Source organism: Triticum aestivum, chromosome 1A (assembly GCF_018294505.1).
Source record: "Triticum aestivum cultivar Chinese Spring chromosome 1A, IWGSC CS RefSeq v2.1, whole genome shotgun sequence".
Taxonomy (NCBI): Eukaryota; Viridiplantae; Streptophyta; class Magnoliopsida; order Poales; family Poaceae; genus Triticum; species Triticum aestivum.
In genome coordinates this window covers 293,199,400-293,209,426 of record NC_057794.1, presented here as the reverse complement: position 1 = coordinate 293,209,426, position 10,027 = coordinate 293,199,400, and positions in this window count along the sequence as shown.

Below are 10,027 nucleotides of genomic sequence, written 5' to 3'. Positions count from 1 at the left end.
GTGGGCGCGGACACGTCCGGCCGGTGGGCTTTTGTCCGGCGGCGGCGGGGGAAGAGGAGACTAGGGTTAGGGTGGATTTGATCCGGGATTTTCGGGGGAGATGCCTATTTATACATAGGAGGAGCTAGGAGACTCCAAGTTGAGCACGGTTTTAGGCCACGCGATCGTGATCGAACGACCGAGATGATGGAGGGGGTTTAGGTGGGTTTTGGGCCACTTTGGAGAGATGTTGGGCTGCAACACACACGAGGCCTTTACGGTTCCTCGGTTAACCGTTGGAGTATCAAACGAAGTCCAAATGGCACGAAACTTGACAGGCAGTCTACTGGTAGTATACCAAGGCCGCTTGGCAAGTCTCGGTCCAATTCGAGAGCGTTTAACACCCGCACACAAAAAGAGGCAAAAGGGGACATCGAAGGACGTAGGAGCGCCGGAATGCAAAACGGACAATGGGGAAAATGCTCGGATGCATGAGACGAACACGTATGCAAATGAGATGCACATGATGACATGATATGAGATGCATGACAAATACAAAAGCAAAACAAAGACAAAACCCAACAACGAGGAATATCATAACTTAGTGCCGAAAATGACAAGAGTTGGAATACAAGTATGGCAGGTTACATATGGGTTGTTACAGTTTCGCAGGCACCATTTAAGCAATCAGGACAGGGTCATGATAGAGCTCGATGGGTTACCTGACTGGATCCGTGCAGAACGTAGATGTGGTTGAAGCTGTGGTTGCGGCGGTGGCGGTTTGAGCTGCCAGTAGGGGGAGGGGGAGCGGGGAGGGGGGAGGGGGAGATACTGAGGAAATTTGATGGGTGGGGATGTGGTTGGAGGAATAAATTCTGAAATCGTGCGCCTAATGAAAATTTTGCTGCGAAACTTGAAACTTGGGCGGTGGAAACACACAACATAGATGAAGCATGTAAAATACTCGTGTGCGAGAAAAGAGAAAATTGGGAGATCCCGTCTCCAAAAAAATGTACACATGTAGTTAATTTTTCGGTCAATGGTACGCCTGCTTTATTAGGAAACATCACACAGGTAACTGACTTATGGATCATTAACGCAAAAAAACGCACAGGGGTACGCCATAGAAACCATGTGTTTTGTGATCTTCTAATAATTCTTATATCTATCAGCATCTCCAATCACACCTAATTTCCAAAATCTCTTCCATTGTATCAGGATTATTCAGTGTCATGAACAAGGCAAGGTGACACCCGATGAGCAATCATCAGTTTATGAAATCAATCAAGTGTCAACCTACCTCGCTCGTGTAGCCAGATTTGATCCTATGCAACAAGAGAGAAGCTTGCTTCCATCCGCTGACGCGGCAATTTAAGCCGGTGTGCGGCCAACTCACGTAGTGAGGTGGGCCTAAAAACCAGCTGCGGCCAGCTCTAGTCTCCTCTGGTGGCTGCAGGCGGACATTTCGGTAGTATTTGGGGCCGGGGAGCGGCTACAAAATTTTAGTGAACACATGCTAATCAACGCTCAAAGCCCTCAAAGGATGCACTTACCGACATTGTACGTTAATAATAGATATTACCAACTTAAAGTAATAATGGTAATTTGCTCTAAGACTAGTACATATGTAGTACTGGTAGATGCTCGTAATTAATTATACAAACTTACAGGCAACACATGCACTAACTACTTCTCAAATGCTGCCATTGGGGCATGCTGGCCAGACGCCGACGTTGTCCTTCCCGGCCTTGTAGGCGGCAGTCCACCATGCTTTGATCTCCACCAAGCTCTCCTCAGCACGACATGCGGCCTCTTCTTTTTTGCAGTGGCGGGACTCTCTTTTCTTGACTTCTTTCTGCCTTTTCCTCTCCTTCTGTGCGGCTTTGTCCGCCTCTAGAGCCACCGCCCATTCAGCCATGGCAGCCTCAAAGTTCGCCCACGTAACTGTGTGGTCAGTGGCGGAGCTGAACTCGGCGCAGCGAGATGCCATCGCTTCCTTACCATGTGTGCGGTCGCGGGTGGCGAGGAACGCGGCGCGCCACAGTGGGATGCCATCGCTTCCTTACCAGTTACTGTGAGCCGCGGTGCCATGAACGACGCTTGGAGAGAGCTCTGGGACAGAGTGGCCGGGATACCGTATAGTGCGGTGGTTTTTAAGAGCTCAACGACAAACGACGAATGAAATTTGGCTTACCTTATAATTTTGTTCATTCATTATCGCACACGGTTCATCTCCGTCGCCTCTGGAAATAGTGTGTGCTGAGCCTATTGTGTGTTGTGTTATGATTGGCCGGAACCCCAGCCACGCGGATCGAGCGTGTGCACCGTAGGATGCGCCATGATAGAATGGCAATCCACGTCTCTCACATCACACCCGTGTAGTTGTAGCTGGATTGGATTTATATGCGCTAAATGCCTAGAAAATGCACATAATCCCCTAAATATGGTAAATGAGCCCCAAAAAATGCCAAATTTGAACACGGTGATTTGCAGGGTGTATGTTCGTCGTAGAAAAAACTCCAGGGCAAAGAACGAAGAAAATCTAGATTCCCCTTCAATCTTGGTGATTTCCCTCTCGAAAGCATGGAACTTCCTTGGTGATGGTTCGATTTATGAAGGGTGTGCATGACGACATAAGCCAAACCTTCTCAAATTTTTACCAGGGCATGGTGAAGCCATACCATGGCACCATGCGAGGCATCATATTTTTACAACATTTATTTCATTTTTTTTATAGTTGAAAACCCAATAAACAAACGTTTTTGGTTGACTATTGCCACACACTTCATTGAAATATCTGCCCATTCCTTGTAAAAGGCACAAGAACTTACTAAATGGCACGAGCATGATTTTCTAGGCCGTTCTTGTGCACCCTTTCATGCATCGATTGTTTGTGTAACATCCCAAATTTTCAATTTGGAATGTTATACATTAGATCATCATTGCATATCATATTTTATTTTTGCATTTTGTTTGATCCTAGAAATTCTACGCAACTCAATGACCCACGGAGAGAGTTGGGGATTTCGTTATTTTCATATTTGAGTTTTCTCAAATTTTGAGAATAGGATCATTTGATTTTAATTATTTTATCATCAATTATTTCTATTACAAAAATATGAGAGAGGGAATAAAATGACTTTCCCAAAATAAAGAAATATTGAGGATTTAATAATAAAATCAAATAAGATTTTATTTTGGAGTTTTTCGGTGTTTTATTTGAATTTAGGAAAAATGTGCGTTTTTCAAAATTGCATTTAGGCCCAAAATAAATGTTCACTTTGTGAGGCTTGATTTTAGAAGCCCGTGAAAATTTATTTCGGAATTTTTGGAGTCCGTTTAGTATTTCTATTTTTTTTCTTCTGCGCGTAATAAAAAAAATGAACCGACCTACGTGCCGTGTCCGACTTGGACTTCGGCCCGGCTAGCCTTTATAAGCCGGGGGAGGCCCAGCCCCAGCCGAAACCCTAAGCCGCCCCAGCCCAAGCGCCCGCCGCCAGCGCCAGCGCCAGCACCGCTGCCGCCCCGCCGCCGCCGCACGCCGCTCGAGGTTCGCCGCCTTGTTTTCCGCGTCGGTTTTTTTAGTTTTTTTTCGAAAAACCGTCGGTTTTTTAGATTCATTTTTTTAAATAGATCGGTTTTTTCAGTTTATTTAAATAGCGAGCGTTCGTCCGTTCGTTCTTTCTAGCGAACGTTCGTCGTTTTTTTTCTTTTTCTCGGATTAAATCCGCGATTTTTCTGATCACGATTCCTGATCCGATTTTCGTTTTAGTATAACTTTTCGCTCGTTTATCGGAATCAGGCGATTCAAGCGCCTGGAGTTTCGTCTCGAAACCCTCTATCCGTTTAACCAACTTAAACAAGATTTTGCTACTGTAAAAATTTCCCTAGATCCATATTTGTAGAACGAAGTTGTTTTCTTTCGCCGTTTGACTTTCGTTGTTTCGTTCGATTTGATTCTTTTTGCAAACCAGTGTTCTTAAGTTGAACCTTCTGGTTAGATCTCTTAATTGAGTTTTACCCGTGCATTAGATGAGTACTTATTGTATGCTTGTTTGTTTGTCTGCGATAGAATATCCGGAGTGCGCCGCTTGTTACTTCGAATCTCTAGGTTTCGCGGATCATCAGCAAGGCAAGTAACACTTTGATCATACCTTTTGTACTATCCAGTTTTATTGCATTTGATCAAATCCTCACACATGGCATGATTAGGATCTAATTAAATTGTGGGATGGGAAGTAGTTGAGGTAGTACCTATTACCTGTTTATTTTCTAACCTTTGGGAGTTACTTCCGCGTTTGCTTATTATGCCATGCTATGCTAGTAGACATGGATTGGGTGAGTGATATCCATGACAGATGTGAGTTTTGTTAATTAATGCTTTATCTAAGGTGTCAATTTAAACACACATCTGGGTGGATTGAGGCACCTGGGTATTCCAGGACTTGCCTGTTTTCTTTTGGACCGCCACCCAGGCTCAAAGGGATCATGAGACTATTCATACTAGAAACTTCCGTGTGCAGCCACAAGCTATTATGGGCTCTAGCATAGTTGACTAAGTCGTGCGAACTCTTACAGTGGTAGACTAGCAGATGTAGGGGATGTAGGTGGTACGGTCTACCCGATCGTAAGGCGCTAGCGCTTCTGAAAGACTATGTCTCAGTCATCCATCTTCTCAAACACCTTGTAGTGCGAGAAACCAAACGGAGGCGATCGAGTCTTGTGGGGAAAAGTGCGCAAACCTCTGCAGAATGTAATAAACTAATCATGGTTAGCCGTGTCCCCGGTTATGGACATCTTGAGTATCTAGTACCTGGATTATCATGTGAATCTCAACATGTTACTCTAAATTAATTTTGTTGGGTTTTGTTTAATGATGATGCTTAATTGGGATTGAGGATGCTGTCAACCATTCTCAATGTTTAACAACTACCATGATAGTTAAATAAAATTTATTCCTTTGTAGTAGGGGAAAATTGGCTTTACGCAAAACTGTAACCATAGAGCTTTCCACCCGCCAAATATGCATATAGTATAGCTGTTTCATTCCTTACCCTCTATGTGTTACATTGCCAGTATATTCCATGTGCTGACCCGTTTCGGGCTGCAACGTTAATGTTGCAGACTTTTCAGATGACGATTAAGGAGTTTTTAGGTCGTGGTTCTATACTCAGTGATGCTGTTGGAGTTGATGGACTCACTTATCTTCCAAGCCTTCTGCTATTATCGTTATTAGATGGCCTTAAGCCATATTTATTGTAATAAGTTCTCGTTTGAGACAGTCGATGTAATAAGTATGTGATTGCTACTCTGTTATAAATCCTCCGAGTACTGTGTGGTGTCAGCATTACTGATCCAGGGATGACATTGGAGCACAAAGATCAGACTGTTTGAGGTCTGGTCGCTATAGTTTGAACTTGAATTATGTGCATTAATGCCTAGAAAATGCACATGATCCCCTAAATATGATAAATGAACCCGGAAAAGTGCCAAATTTGAACACAATGATTTGTAGGGTGTATGTTTATAGTAGAAAAAACTCATCGACAAAGGACAAAGGAAATTTGGATCCCCCTTCAATCTTGGTTATTTCCCCCTAGAAACCATGAAACTTCCTCGGTGATGGTTTGATTTATGAAAGGCGTGCATGACAACGTAAGGCAAACATTCTCAAATTTTTACCAGGGCACGGTGAGGCCATACCATGGCACCATGCCAGGCATCATGTTTTCCAAGTATGTATTTCATTTTTGTATAGTTGCTAACCCAGTAAATGACGCGTTTGTGGTTGACTATTGCGACACATTTCCTTGAAATCTCTGCCCATTCCTTGTAAAAGGCATGAGAATTTACTAAATAGCACGAGCATGGTTTTCCAAACCGTTCTTGTGCACCGATTGTTCGAATTTGAATTATGTGCATTAATGCCTAGAAAATGCACATAATCCCCTAAATTTGGTGAATGAGCCCAAAAATATGTCAAATTTGAACACGTTGCATTGGAGGGGGTATGTTGATCATTGGAAAAAACTGAATGGCAAACTAGGATGGAAATTTGGATTCCCCTTCAATCTTGGCGATTTCTCTCTCGAAAGCATGGAACTTCCTCGGTGATGGTTCGATTTATGAAGGGCGTGCATGACGATATAAATCAAACCTTCTCAGCTTTTTACCAGGGCACGGTGAGGCCATACCATGGCACCATGCCAGGCGTCATGTTTTTCAAGCACATATTTCATTTTTCTATAGTTGATAACCCAGTAAATGGCGCGTTTGTGGTTGACTATGGCCACGCATTCCCTTGAATGCCCATTCCTTGTAAAAGGCATGAGAATTTACTAAATACCACGAGTATTGTTTTTCTAAACCATTCTTGTGCACCTTTTCATGCACCGATTGTTTGAATTTGAATTATGTGGATTAATGCATAGAAAATGCACATAATCCCCTAAATATGGTAAATGAGACCAAAAATGCCAAATTTGAACATTTTGCATTCAAGGGGGTATGTTGATGGTAGAAAAAACTGAATGACAAGCTAGGAAGGAAATTTGGATTCCTGGCCCCTTCAATCTTGCTGATTTCCCCCTTGAAACCATGAAAATTCCTTGGTGATGGTTCGATTTAGGAATGGCGTGGATGAAGACATAAGCCAAACCTTCTCAAATTTGTACCAGGGCATGGTGAGGCCATACCATGGCACCCATGCCAGCCGACATGTTTTTCAAGCATGTATTACATTTTTGTATAGTTGAAAAACCAATAAACGACATGTTTGTGGTTGACTATTGCCACACATTCCCGTGAAAATATTTGCCCATTCCTTGTAAAAGGCATGTGAATTTACTAAATAGCACAATCATGGTTTTCCAAACCGTTCTCGTGCACCTTTTCATGCACTGATTGTTTGAATTTGAATTATGTGCATTAATGCCTAGAAAATGCACATAATCCCCTAAATATTGTAAATGAACCCAGAAAAGTGCCAAATTTGAACATAGTGATTCGCAGGGTCTATGTTCATCGTAGAAGAAAACTCATGGAAAAAGGACAATGGAAATTTGGATTCCCCTTCAATCTCGGTGATTTACTATCACACACGATTCATCTCCATCGCCTCTACGAACCATGTGTGTTCACCCACAAATGCAAAAGGAAAAAATAAAACTCTCGCCCACTTCGTCCCCACCCACTCGTCGCGGACTCCTCTGCAACTATGCACCTCATCAACTTATATCGTGGCGGCCACCCTAAGCTCAACGGCTGTCGTCGGCGGGCGGAGGTCGCGCTCCAAATAGCACGGGGTTTCGCCCCTACCACCATCTGCCGCCTATCTGCACCGACATTCTAGACTCTGGTCGATTGGGGTTTTCTGCTGGATTGGGCCAGGGATTTTTCTCATGGAGAAGGTAATCAAGTTAGCGAAATATTCACTCATCTCTTATCGCAATATGTCCATCGCTGTTAATCAACCGGTGGAAATCGCAGTGGATTCATGTTTCTTCTAGCTGATTCAAGGGTTTTCATTCATGTGTCGATAGTGCGAGCACAAATCGGACAAGTGTGGTCGCGGCCAGTCGGAAACGAAGTTCTATCTCACCATTCTGGGTGACTTCAGGGAGCGCTTGGTATGTTCAATCTCAACCTACCACGGCCGGCATGGCCTAAATTTGTGAACATATACCTTCTGTTGCTACATTTGGATAAAAGGTATGGTGCCACGTGCAACCAAGATGTCAAAGCCGATTTCCCCCTATATTAGGCAAATATATGAAGTATTGTTCATTGAGTTACTCTCATATTTGCATCAAATCTTTGTTACATTATCTATTTTTAATTATATATTTTTATACGTTGCTTTCATCTATATATTGATTTGTTCTATCAGTTACTCCCATATTTGCATCTTGCTCTGTTATTTCAATATATCTAATTTATGATCTTAATTTTCATTTCAAGCAGTACATCCCTTGTTTTGAAAGAACAAGAGTAGAAGGAAATCTTGGGCTTTACTTTGTTGATGACTCCATGGATGTCATATTGACAACACAACATGGCTTTACAGTGACGATTAGCGTAAAATTTGATAAAGATGGTCACTCCTATTTTGATGTAGACCTTTGAAGAAGTGTTATGAAGCGAAAGCTGGCAATAAAATTCTAGTGCGTGCACCACGACCTGGTCTAATTAACATGGATGTTTACTTCCCCAACATCATCAGCCGATCAAAGTCTGATCGAGGTTAGTGTCCTTTCGACTTTCTCCATGCTGGCATATTACTTAGCAAAATTGGGGTATTTGTTCTGACTAATTCATCACTATTTAAGAAACCAATTGTGATTTCATTTTCTGACTCCGTTCCTAGGCAGTAACAAATTCTATTTACCAATTTGTGCGCACTATATACTCTTCTGCCATGTTCTGAATAAATAATACCTTTCCACCTTTTAAGCAGGATATGTTGGATGCATTGTGAACCATCTGTATGTTACTAGGCGTACCAAATTTCACTGGAAGGACTTGAAGCATGTCATAAACTTTGTTGATAATCTGACAGAGATAGCACAACATATGAATGCTGGATTTTGGATGGGATTAATTATACATATGGTGCACACATTGAACAACCAATTGTGTGCACAAAACGCTGGTACAAAGTCTTATTTTTATGTTGATGCTCATAAACTATATATATCTTCAACGATATGTTACAATTGGTTTTTATTCTACATTTCAAAAGAAATTACCCGCTGTAGCAGTTCCTGGATCGATTTCCTGGAGTGGTCGAATTACACTTGTGCCTGCTAAAAATGCCAAAGTGATTGCAAGGTACTGCATTTCCCACAGAAATGAAACCATTCAAATTAACAAGTTCTCGCTTGTCGTGAGAATGCATCCACATTGGAAAATTTGAGACACTGTTCTACTCATGCTCTACCAAGGCACAGTTGGGCTCTTCCTTTTCTTTGACGAGATGCCGAGTCGCCATGATCAAGCTGCTTCCAGCGGATAGTTTTGGTTGTTGGCTCTCAACTCTTAAAATGTGCTAGTTGTTACTATGTTAAGTATGTAGATATGGACCATATGGTTGTTGGCCCTCAACCTTTTAAAATGTGATAGTTGTTACTATGTTAAGTATGTAGATATGGACCATATGGTTGTCAAAACTGTGTTATATGAAGATCCTCCTTTTGTCAAATAGTGTAACCACTATATATATGTTACTGAAATGCCGTTAGCCAAGTTCTTAATTTTTCATGGAAAGTATTAGTATCGTATACAGCTCATCGAGTTTAAGCGTGTGCCTGATGTCCAGAAGGCATTTGCATATTAACTGTCCATATTTTAAATTCACAAACATGTTAACATAAGGAAACATATGTGTAACTTACTAATCATCACACACAAGTACTCGCAGACGCATCGTGTGAGATACTCCTAGCCACCACAAGCAACTAGTTTGTAATTCTCAAAGTATTTTGTACGCACGGAATTGCACACGAATTAACTATAGTAATCGTTCGTGTTATAATTTCCCATCGCAAATAGTTCATCTGAGTCGGGTGTTTGCCGCGTATCACACACATCTTGTTTACACGACTTGTTTGTGTTCTTTTGGTTCATTGCAAATAGTTCATCTATGTGAACTGTATGCCGCATATCACAAACAACTTGTTAAGTTGATCCGTTTCTGTTGTGTTCCCTAATCAAAAACAGTTCGTCCGAGTGAACCATATGCCGTATATCACACACACCTTGATCTGGCTAACCGTTTCTGTTGCACTCCCTAATAGCAAATAGCTCATTTGAGTGAACTGTATGGCGTATATCCCACACACCTTGATATGGCTGCCCGTTTCTGTTGTTCTGTCTCATCGCAAACATTTCAGATGGATCAACCGTGTGCCCTGCATCGCACACGTTACTAAAATTGAAACCGTGTTTGATGTCTCCGCCATCGCAAATGTTTTGCATCTGTTTTGACGGTTTTTTTACATCACCATTTGCGATTAATGCATCACACACAGTTTCGTGAAAGGGTCTCTGA